Genomic DNA, 13151 nt, shown 5'->3' with positions numbered 1-13151 from the left:
TGGGATGGAAGCTATTAGGCCGAAATCGGGCACCGGATGTAACATGGGTGATAGACTTGGCAGTTTTTGGGATGGAAGCTATTAGGCCGAAATCGGGCACCGGATGTAACATGGGTGATAGACTTGGCAGTTTTTGGGATGGAAGCTATTAGGCCGAAATCGGGCACCGGATGTAACATGGGTGATAGACTTGGCAGTTTTTGGGATGGAAGCTATTAGGCCGAAATCGGGCACCGGATGTAACATGGGTGATAGACTTGGCAGTTTTTGGGATGGAAGCTATTAGGCCGAAATCGGGCACCGGATGTAACATGGGTGATAGACTTGGCAGTTTTTGGGATGGAAGCTATTAGGCCGAAATCGGGCACCGGATGTAACATGGGTGATAGACTTGGCAGTTTTTGGGATGGAAGCTATTAGGCCGAAATCGGGCACCGGATGTAACATGGGTGATAGACTTGGCAGTTTTTGGGATGGAAGCTATTAGGCCGAAATCGGGCACCGGATGTAACATGGGTGATAGACTTGGCAGTTTTTGGGATGGAAGCTATTAGGCCGAAATCGGGCACCGGATGTAACATGGGTGATAGACTTGGCAGTTTTGGGATGGAAGCTATTAGGCCGAAATCGGGCACCGGATGTAACATGGGTGATAGACTTGGCAGTTTTTGGGATGGAAGCTATTAGGCCGAAATCGGGCACCGGATGTAACATGGGTGATAGACTTGGCAGTTTTTGGGATGGAAGCTATTAGGCCGAAATCGGGCACCGGATGTAACATGGGTGATAGACTTGGCAGTTTTTGGGATGGAAGCTATTAGGCCGAAATCGGGCACCGGATGTAACATGGGTGATAGACTTGGCAGTTTTTGGGATGGAAGCTATTAGGCCGAAATCGGGCACCGGATGTAACATGGGTGATAGACTTGGCAGTTTTTGGGATGGAAGCTATTAGGCCGAAATCGGGCACCGGATGTAACATGGGTGATAGACTTGGCAGTTTTTGGGATGGAAGCTATTAGGCCGAAATCGGGCACCGGATGTAACATGGGTGATAGACTTGGCAGTTTTTGGGATGGAAGCTATTAGGCCGAAATCGGGCACCGGATGTAACATGGGTGATAGACTTGGCAGTTTTTGGGATGGAAGCTATTAGGCCGAAATCGGGCACCGGATGTAACATGGGTGATAGACTTGGCAGTTTTTGGGATGGAAGCTATTAGGCCGAAATCGGGCACCGGATGTAACATGGGTGATAGACTTGGCAGTTTTTGGGATGGAAGCTATTAGGCCGAAATCGGGCACCGGATGTAACATGGGTGATAGACTTGGCAGTTTTGGGATGGAAGCTATTAGGCCGAAATCGGGCACCGGATGTAACATGGGTGATAGACTTGGCAGTTTTTGGGATGGAAGCTATTAGGCCGAAATCGGGCACCGGATGTAACATGGGTGATAGACTTGGCAGTTTTTGGGATGGAAGCTATTAGGCCGAAATCGGGCACCGGATGTAACATGGGTGATAGACTTGGCAGTTTTTGGGATGGAAGCTATTAGGCCGAAATCGGGCACCGGATGTAACATGGGTGATAGACTTGGCAGTTTTGGGATGGAAGCTATTAGGCCGAAATCGGGCACCGGATGTAACATGGGTGATAGACTTGGCAGTTTTTGGGATGGAAGCTATTAGGCCGAAATCGGGCACCGGATGTAACATGGGTGATAGACTTGGCAGTTTTTGGGATGGAAGCTATTAGGCCGAAATCGGGCACCGGATGTAACATGGGTGATAGACTTGGCAGTTTTTGGGATGGAAGCTATTAGGCCGAAATCGGGCACCGGATGTAACATGGGTGATAGACTTGGCAGTTTTTGGGATGGAAGCTATTAGGCCGAAATCGGGCACCGGATGTAACATGGGTGATAGACTTGGCAGTTTTTGGGATGGAAGCTATTAGGCCGAAATCGGGCACCGGATGTAACATGGGTGATAGACTTGGCAGTTTTTGGGATGGAAGCTATTAGGCCGAAATCGGGCACCGGATGTAACATGGGTGATAGACTTGGCAGTTTTTGGGATGGAAGCTATTAGGCCGAAATCGGGCACCGGATGTAACATGGGTGATAGACTTGGCAGTTTTTGGGATGGAAGCTATTAGGCCGAAATCGGGCACCGGATGTAACATGGGTGATAGACTTGGCAGTTTTTGGGATGGAAGCTATTAGGCCGAAATCGGGCACCGGATGTAACATGGGTGATAGACTTGGCAGTTTTTGGGATGGAAGCTATTAGGCCGAAATCGGGCACCGGATGTAACATGGGTGATAGACTTGGCAGTTTTTGGGATGGAAGCTATTAGGCCGAATCGGGCACCGGATGTAACATGGGTGATAGACTTGGCAGTTTTGGGATGGAAGCTATTAGGCCGAAATCGGGCACCGGATGTAACATGGGTGATAGACTTGGCAGTTTTTGGGATGGAAGCTATTAGGCCGAAATCGGGCACCGGATGTAACATGGGTGATAGACTTGGCAGTTTTTGGGATGGAAGCTATTAGGCCGAAATCGGGCACCGGATGTAACATGGGTGATAGACTTGGCAGTTTTTGGGATGGAAGCTATTAGGCCGAAATCGGGCACCGGATGTAACATGGGTGATAGACTTGGCAGTTTTTGGGATGGAAGCTATTAGGCCGAAATCGGGCACCGGATGTAACATGGGTGATAGACTTGGCAGTGTTTGGGATGGAAGCTATTAGGCCGAAATCGGGCACCGGATGTAACATGGGTGATAGACTTGGCAGTTTTTGGGATGGAAGCTATTAGGCCGAAATCGGGCACCGGATGTAACATGGGTGATAGACTTGGCAGGTTTTTGGGATGGAAGCTATTAGGCCGAAATCGGGCACCGGATGTAACATGGGTGATAGACTTGGCAGTTTTTGGGATGGAAGCTATTAGGCCGAAATCGGGCACCGGATGTAACATGGGTGATAGACTTGGCAGTTTTTGGGATGGAAGCTATTAGGCCGAAATCGGGCACCGGATGTAACATGGGTGATAGACTTGGCAGTTTTTGGGATGGAAGCTATTAGGCCGAAATCGGGCACCGGATGTAACATGGGTGATAGACTTGGCAGTTTTTGGGATGGAAGCTATTAGGCCGAAATCGGGCACCGGATGTAACATGGGTGATAGACTTGGCAGTTTTTGGGATGGAAGCTATTAGGCCGAAATCGGGCACCGGATGTAACATGGGTGATAGACTTGGCAGTTTTTGGGATGGAAGCTATTAGGCCGAAATCGGGCACCGGATGTAACATGGGTGATAGACTTGGCAGTTTTTGGGATGGAAGCTATTAGGCCGAAATCGGGCACCGGATGTAACATGGGTGATAGACTTGGCAGTTTTTGGGATGGAAGCTATTAGGCCGAAATCGGGCACCGGATGTAACATGGGTGATAGACTTGGCAGTTTTTGGGATGGAAGCTATTAGGCCGAAATCGGGCACCGGATGTAACATGGGTGATAGACTTGGCAGTTTTTGGGATGGAAGCTATTAGGCCGAAATCGGGCACCGGATGTAACATGGGTGATAGACTTGGCAGTTTTTGGGATGGAAGCTATTAGGCCGAAATCGGGCACCGGATGTAACATGGGTGATAGACTTGGCAGTTTTTGGGATGGAAGCTATTAGGCCGAAATCGGGCACCGGATGTAACATGGGTGATAGACTTGGCAGTTTTTGGGATGGAAGCTATTAGGCCGAAATCGGGCACCGGATGTAACATGGGTGATAGACTTGGCAGTTTTTGGGATGGAAGCTATTAGGCCGAAATCGGGCACCGGATGTAACATGGGTGATAGACTTGGCAGTTTTTGGGATGGAAGCTATTAGGCCGAAATCGGGCACCGGATGTAACATGGGTGATAGACTTGGCAGTTTTTGGGATGGAAGCTATTAGGCCGAAATCGGGCACCGGATGTAACATGGGTGATAGACTTGGCAGTTTTTGGGATGGAAGCTATTAGGCCGAAATCGGGCACCGGATGTAACATGGGTGATAGACTTGGCAGTTTTTGGGATGGAAGCTATTAGGCCGAAATCGGGCACCGGATGTAACATGGGTGATAGACTTGGCAGTTTTTGGGATGGAAGCTATTAGGCCGAAATCGGGCACCGGATGTAACATGGGTGATAGACTTGGCAGTTTTTGGGATGGAAGCTATTAGGCCGAAATCGGGCACCGGATGTAACATGGGTGATAGACTTGGCAGTTTTTGGGATGGAAGCTATTAGGCCGAAATCGGGCACCGGATGTAACATGGGTGATAGACTTGGCAGTTTTTGGGATGGAAGCTATTAGGCCGAAATCGGGCACCGGATGTAACATGGGTGATAGACTTGGCAGTTTTTGGGATGGAAGCTATTAGGCCGAAATCGGGCACCGGATGTAACATGGGTGATAGACTTGGCAGTTTTTGGGATGGAAGCTATTAGGCCGAAATCGGGCACCGGATGTAACATGGGTGATAGACTTGGCAGTTTTTGGGATGGAAGCTATTAGGCCGAAATCGGGCACCGGATGTAACATGGGTGATAGACTTGGCAGTTTTTGGGATGGAAGCTATTAGGCCGAAATCGGGCACCGGATGTAACATGGGTGATAGACTTGGCAGTTTTTGGGATGGAAGCTATTAGGCCGAAATCGGGCACCGGATGTAACATGGGTGATAGACTTGGCAGTTTTGGGATGGAAGCTATTAGGCCGAAATCGGGCACCGGATGTAACATGGGTGATAGACTTGGCAGTTTTTGGGATGGAAGCTATTAGGCCGAAATCGGGCACCGGATGTAACATGGGTGATAGACTTGGCAGTTTTTGGGATGGAAGCTATTAGGCCGAAATCGGGCACCGGATGTAACATGGGTGATAGACTTGGCAGTTTTTGGGATGGAAGCTATTAGGCCGAAATCGGGCACCGGATGTAACATGGGTGATAGACTTGGCAGTTTTTGGGATGGAAGCTATTAGGCCGAAATCGGGCACCGGATGTAACATGGGTGATAGACTTGGCAGTTTTTGGGATGGAAGCTATTAGGCCGAAATCGGGCACCGGATGTAACATGGGTGATAGACTTGGCAGTTTTTGGGATGGAAGCTATTAGGCCGAAATCGGGCACCGGATGTAACATGGGTGATAGACTTGGCAGTTTTTGGGATGGAAGCTATTAGGCCGAAATCGGGCACCGGATGTAACATGGGTGATAGACTTGGCAGTTTTTGGGATGGAAGCTATTAGGCCGAAATCGGGCACCGGATGTAACATGGGTGATAGACTTGGCAGTTTTTGGGATGGAAGCTATTAGGCCGAAATCGGGCACCGGATGTAACATGGGTGATAGACTTGGCAGTTTTTGGGATGGAAGCTATTAGGCCGAAATCGGGCACCGGATGTAACATGGGTGATAGACTTGGCAGTTTTTGGGATGGAAGCTATTAGGCCGAAATCGGGCACCGGATGTAACATGGGTGATAGACTTGGCAGTTTTTGGGATGGAAGCTATTAGGCCGAAATCGGGCACCGGATGTAACATGGGTGATAGACTTGGCAGTTTTTGGGATGGAAGCTATTAGGCCGAAATCGGGCACCGGATGTAACATGGGTGATAGACTTGGCAGTTTTTGGGATGGAAGCTATTAGGCCGAAATCGGGCACCGGATGTAACATGGGTGATAGACTTGGCAGTTTTTGGGATGGAAGCTATTAGGCCGAAATCGGGCACCGGATGTAACATGGGTGATAGACTTGGCAGTTTTTGGGATGGAAGCTATTAGGCCGAAATCGGGCACCGGATGTAACATGGGTGATAGACTTGGCAGTTTTTGGGATGGAAGCTATTAGGCCGAAATCGGGCACCGGATGTAACATGGGTGATAGACTTGGCAGTTTTTGGGATGGAAGCTATTAGGCCGAAATCGGGCACCGGATGTAACATGGGTGATAGACTTGGCAGTTTTTGGGATGGAAGCTATTAGGCCGAAATCGGGCACCGGATGTAACATGGGTGATAGACTTGGCAGTTTTTGGGATGGAAGCTATTAGGCCGAAATCGGGCACCGGATGTAACATGGGTGATAGACTTGGCAGTTTTTGGGATGGAAGCTATTAGGCCGAAATCGGGCACCGGATGTAACATGGGTGATAGACTTGGCAGTTTTTGGGATGGAAGCTATTAGGCCGAAATCGGGCACCGGATGTAACATGGGTGATAGACTTGGCAGTTTTTGGGATGGAAGCTATTAGGCCGAAATCGGGCACCGGATGTAACATGGGTGATAGACTTGGCAGTTTTTGGGATGGAAGCTATTAGGCCGAAATCGGGCACCGGATGTAACATGGGTGATAGACTTGGCAGTTTTTGGGATGGAAGCTATTAGGCCGAAATCGGGCACCGGATGTAACATGGGTGATAGACTTGGCAGTTTTTGGGATGGAAGCTATTAGGCCGAAATCGGGCACCGGATGTAACATGGGTGATAGACTTGGCAGTTTTTGGGATGGAAGCTATTAGGCCGAAATCGGGCACCGGATGTAACATGGGTGATAGACTTGGCAGTTTTTGGGATGGAAGCTATTAGGCCGAAATCGGGCACCGGATGTAACATGGGTGATAGACTTGGCAGTTTTTGGGATGGAAGCTATTAGGCCGAAATCGGGCACCGGATGTAACATGGGTGATAGACTTGGCAGTTTTTGGGATGGAAGCTATTAGGCCGAAATCGGGCACCGGATGTAACATGGGTGATAGACTTGGCAGTTTTTGGGATGGAAGCTATTAGGCCGAAATCGGGCACCGGATGTAACATGGGTGATAGACTTGGCAGTTTTTGGGATGGAAGCTATTAGGCCGAAATCGGGCACCGGATGTAACATGGGTGATAGACTTGGCAGTTTTTGGGATGGAAGCTATTAGGCCGAAATCGGGCACCGGATGTAACATGGGTGATAGACTTGGCAGTTTTTGGGATGGAAGCTATTAGGCCGAAATCGGGCACCGGATGTAACATGGGTGATAGACTTGGCAGTTTTTGGGATGGAAGCTATTAGGCCGAAATCGGGCACCGGATGTAACATGGGTGATAGACTTGGCAGTTTTTGGGATGGAAGCTATTAGGCCGAAATCGGGCACCGGATGTAACATGGGTGATAGACTTGGCAGTTTTTGGGATGGAAGCTATTAGGCCGAAATCGGGCACCGGATGTAACATGGGTGATAGACTTGGCAGTTTTTGGGATGGAAGCTATTAGGCCGAAATCGGGCACCGGATGTAACATGGGTGATAGACTTGGCAGTTTTTGGGATGGAAGCTATTAGGCCGAAATCGGGCACCGGATGTAACATGGGTGATAGACTTGGCAGTTTTTGGGATGGAAGCTATTAGGCCGAAATCGGGCACCGGATGTAACATGGGTGATAGACTTGGCAGTTTTTGGGATGGAAGCTATTAGGCCGAAATCGGGCACCGGATGTAACATGGGTGATAGACTTGGCAGTTTTTGGGATGGAAGCTATTAGGCCGAAATCGGGCACCGGATGTAACATGGGTGATAGACTTGGCAGTTTTTGGGATGGAAGCTATTAGGCCGAAATCGGGCACCGGATGTAACATGGGTGATAGACTTGGCAGTTTTTGGGATGGAAGCTATTAGGCCGAAATCGGGCACCGGATGTAACATGGGTGATAGACTTGGCAGTTTTTGGGATGGAAGCTATTAGGCCGAAATCGGGCACCGGATGTAACATGGGTGATAGACTTGGCAGTTTTTGGGATGGAAGCTATTAGGCCGAAATCGGGCACCGGATGTAACATGGGTGATAGACTTGGCAGTTTTTGGGATGGAAGCTATTAGGCCGAAATCGGGCACCGGATGTAACATGGGTGATAGACTTGGCAGTTTTTGGGATGGAAGCTATTAGGCCGAAATCGGGCACCGGATGTAACATGGGTGATAGACTTGGCAGTTTTTGGGATGGAAGCTATTAGGCCGAAATCGGGCACCGGATGTAACATGGGTGATAGACTTGGCAGTTTTTGGGATGGAAGCTATTAGGCCGAAATCGGGCACCGGATGTAACATGGGTGATAGACTTGGCAGTTTTTGGGATGGAAGCTATTAGGCCGAAATCGGGCACCGGATGTAACATGGGTGATAGACTTGGCAGTTTTTGGGATGGAAGCTATTAGGCCGAAATCGGGCACCGGATGTAACATGGGTGATAGACTTGGCAGTTTTTGGGATGGAAGCTATTAGGCCGAAATCGGGCACCGGATGTAACATGGGTGATAGACTTGGCAGTTTTTGGGATGGAAGCTATTAGGCCGAAATCGGGCACCGGATGTAACATGGGTGATAGACTTGGCAGTTTTTGGGATGGAAGCTATTAGGCCGAAATCGGGCACCGGATGTAACATGGGTGATAGACTTGGCAGTTTTTGGGATGGAAGCTATTAGGCCGAAATCGGGCACCGGATGTAACATGGGTGATAGACTTGGCAGTTTTTGGGATGGAAGCTATTAGGCCGAAATCGGGCACCGGATGTAACATGGGTGATAGACTTGGCAGTTTTTGGGATGGAAGCTATTAGGCCGAAATCGGGCACCGGATGTAACATGGGTGATAGACTTGGCAGTTTTTGGGATGGAAGCTATTAGGCCGAAATCGGGCACCGGATGTAACATGGGTGATAGACTTGGCAGTTTTTGGGATGGAAGCTATTAGGCCGAAATCGGGCACCGGATGTAACATGGGTGATAGACTTGGCAGTTTTTGGGATGGAAGCTATTAGGCCGAAATCGGGCACCGGATGTAACATGGGTGATAGACTTGGCAGTTTTTGGGATGGAAGCTATTAGGCCGAAATCGGGCACCGGATGTAACATGGGTGATAGACTTGGCAGTTTTTGGGATGGAAGCTATTAGGCCGAAATCGGGCACCGGATGTAACATGGGTGATAGACTTGGCAGTTTTTGGGATGGAAGCTATTAGGCCGAAATCGGGCACCGGATGTAACATGGGTGATAGACTTGGCAGTTTTTGGGATGGAAGCTATTAGGCCGAAATCGGGCACCGGATGTAACATGGGTGATAGACTTGGCAGTTTTTGGGATGGAAGCTATTAGGCCGAAATCGGGCACCGGATGTAACATGGGTGATAGACTTGGCAGTTTTTGGGATGGAAGCTATTAGGCCGAAATCGGGCACCGGATGTAACATGGGTGATAGACTTGGCAGTTTTTGGGATGGAAGCTATTAGGCCGAAATCGGGCACCGGATGTAACATGGGTGATAGACTTGGCAGTTTTTGGGATGGAAGCTATTAGGCCGAAATCGGGCACCGGATGTAACATGGGTGATAGACTTGGCAGTTTTTGGGATGGAAGCTATTAGGCCGAAATCGGGCACCGGATGTAACATGGGTGATAGACTTGGCAGTTTTTGGGATGGAAGCTATTAGGCCGAAATCGGGCACCGGATGTAACATGGGTGATAGACTTGGCAGTTTTTGGGATGGAAGCTATTAGGCCGAAATCGGGCACCGGATGTAACATGGGTGATAGACTTGGCAGTTTTTGGGATGGAAGCTATTAGGCCGAAATCGGGCACCGGATGTAACATGGGTGATAGACTTGGCAGTTTTTGGGATGGAAGCTATTAGGCCGAAATCGGGCACCGGATGTAACATGGGTGATAGACTTGGCAGTTTTTGGGATGGAAGCTATTAGGCCGAAATCGGGCACCGGATGTAACATGGGTGATAGACTTGGCAGTTTTTGGGATGGAAGCTATTAGGCCGAAATCGGGCACCGGATGTAACATGGGTGATAGACTTGGCAGTTTTTGGGATGGAAGCTATTAGGCCGAAATCGGGCACCGGATGTAACATGGGTGATAGACTTGGCAGTTTTTGGGATGGAAGCTATTAGGCCGAAATCGGGCACCGGATGTAACATGGGTGATAGACTTGGCAGTTTTTGGGATGGAAGCTATTAGGCCGAAATCGGGCACCGGATGTAACATGGGTGATAGACTTGGCAGTTTTTGGGATGGAAGCTATTAGGCCGAAATCGGGCACCGGATGTAACATGGGTGATAGACTTGGCAGTTTTTGGGATGGAAGCTATTAGGCCGAAATCGGGCACCGGATGTAACATGGGTGATAGACTTGGCAGTTTTTGGGATGGAAGCTATTAGGCCGAAATCGGGCACCGGATGTAACATGGGTGATAGACTTGGCAGTTTTTGGGATGGAAGCTATTAGGCCGAAATCGGGCACCGGATGTAACATGGGTGATAGACTTGGCAGTTTTTGGGATGGAAGCTATTAGGCCGAAATCGGGCACCGGATGTAACATGGGTGATAGACTTGGCAGTTTTTGGGATGGAAGCTATTAGGCCGAAATCGGGCACCGGATGTAACATGGGTGATAGACTTGGCAGTTTTTGGGATGGAAGCTATTAGGCCGAAATCGGGCACCGGATGTAACATGGGTGATAGACTTGGCAGTTTTTGGGATGGAAGCTATTAGGCCGAAATCGGGCACCGGATGTAACATGGGTGATAGACTTGGCAGTTTTTGGGATGGAAGCTATTAGGCCGAAATCGGGCACCGGATGTAACATGGGTGATAGACTTGGCAGTTTTTGGGATGGAAGCTATTAGGCCGAAATCGGGCACCGGATGTAACATGGGTGATAGACTTGGCAGTTTTTGGGATGGAAGCTATTAGGCCGAAATCGGGCACCGGATGTAACATGGGTGATAGACTTGGCAGTTTTTGGGATGGAAGCTATTAGGCCGAAATCGGGCACCGGATGTAACATGGGTGATAGACTTGGCAGTTTTTGGGATGGAAGCTATTAGGCCGAAATCGGGCACCGGATGTAACATGGGTGATAGACTTGGCAGTTTTTGGGATGGAAGCTATTAGGCCGAAATCGGGCACCGGATGTAACATGGGTGATAGACTTGGCAGTTTTTGGGATGGAAGCTATTAGGCCGAAATCGGGCACCGGATGTAACATGGGTGATAGACTTGGCAGTTTTTGGGATGGAAGCTATTAGGCCGAAATCGGGCACCGGATGTAACATGGGTGATAGACTTGGCAGTTTTTGGGATGGAAGCTATTAGGCCGAAATCGGGCACCGGATGTAACATGGGTGATAGACTTGGCAGTTTTTGGGATGGAAGCTATTAGGCCGAAATCGGGCACCGGATGTAACATGGGTGATAGACTTGGCAGTTTTTGGGATGGAAGCTATTAGGCCGAAATCGGGCACCGGATGTAACATGGGTGATAGACTTGGCAGTTTTTGGGATGGAAGCTATTAGGCCGAAATCGGGCACCGGATGTAACATGGGTGATAGACTTGGCAGTTTTTGGGATGGAAGCTATTAGGCCGAAATCGGGCACCGGATGTAACATGGGTGATAGACTTGGCAGTTTTTGGGATGGAAGCTATTAGGCCGAAATCGGGCACCGGATGTAACATGGGTGATAGACTTGGCAGTTTTTGGGATGGAAGCTATTAGGCCGAAATCGGGCACCGGATGTAACATGGGTGATAGACTTGGCAGTTTTTGGGATGGAAGCTATTAGGCCGAAATCGGGCACCGGATGTAACATGGGTGATAGACTTGGCAGTTTTTGGGATGGAAGCTATTAGGCCGAAATCGGGCACCGGATGTAACATGGGTGATAGACTTGGCAGTTTTTGGGATGGAAGCTATTAGGCCGAAATCGGGCACCGGATGTAACATGGGTGATAGACTTGGCAGTTTTTGGGATGGAAGCTATTAGGCCGAAATCGGGCACCGGATGTAACATGGGTGATAGACTTGGCAGTTTTTGGGATGGAAGCTATTAGGCCGAAATCGGGCACCGGATGTAACATGGGTGATAGACTTGGCAGTTTTTGGGATGGAAGCTATTAGGCCGAAATCGGGCACCGGATGTAACATGGGTGATAGACTTGGCAGTTTTTGGGATGGAAGCTATTAGGCCGAAATCGGGCACCGGATGTAACATGGGTGATAGACTTGGCAGTTTTTGGGATGGAAGCTATTAGGCCGAAATCGGGCACCGGATGTAACATGGGTGATAGACTTGGCAGTTTTTGGGATGGAAGCTATTAGGCCGAAATCGGGCACCGGATGTAACATGGGTGATAGACTTGGCAGTTTTTGGGATGGAAGCTATTAGGCCGAAATCGGGCACCGGATGTAACATGGGTGATAGACTTGGCAGTTTTTGGGATGGAAGCTATTAGGCCGAAATCGGGCACCGGATGTAACATGGGTGATAGACTTGGCAGTTTTTGGGATGGAAGCTATTAGGCCGAAATCGGGCACCGGATGTAACATGGGTGATAGACTTGGCAGTTTTTGGGATGGAAGCTATTAGGCCGAAATCGGGCACCGGATGTAACATGGGTGATAGACTTGGCAGTTTTTGGGATGGAAGCTATTAGGCCGAAATCGGGCACCGGATGTAACATGGGTGATAGACTTGGCAGTTTTTGGGATGGAAGCTATTAGGCCGAAATCGGGCACCGGATGTAACATGGGTGATAGACTTGGCAGTTTTTGGGATGGAAGCTATTAGGCCGAAATCGGGCACCGGATGTAACATGGGTGATAGACTTGGCAGTTTTTGGGATGGAAGCTATTAGGCCGAAATCGGGCACCGGATGTAACATGGGTGATAGACTTGGCAGTTTTTGGGATGGAAGCTATTAGGCCGAAATCGGGCACCGGATGTAACATGGGTGATAGACTTGGCAGTTTTTGGGATGGAAGCTATTAGGCCGAAATCGGGCACCGGATGTAACATGGGTGATAGACTTGGCAGTTTTTGGGATGGAAGCTATTAGGCCGAAATCGGGCACCGGATGTAACATGGGTGATAGACTTGGCAGTTTTTGGGATGGAAGCTATTAGGCCGAAATCGGGCACCGGATGTAACATGGGTGATAGACTTGGCAGTTTTTGGGATGGAAGCTATTAGGCCGAAATCGGGCACCGGATGTAACATGGGTGATAGACTTGGCAGTTTTTGGGATGGAAGCTATTAGGCCGAA

This window comes from Manihot esculenta, unplaced genomic scaffold, assembly GCF_001659605.2.
Source record: "Manihot esculenta cultivar AM560-2 unplaced genomic scaffold, M.esculenta_v8 Scaffold65, whole genome shotgun sequence".
NCBI classification, from domain to species: domain Eukaryota; kingdom Viridiplantae; phylum Streptophyta; class Magnoliopsida; order Malpighiales; family Euphorbiaceae; genus Manihot; species Manihot esculenta.
This window is presented reverse-complemented; position numbering follows the sequence as displayed.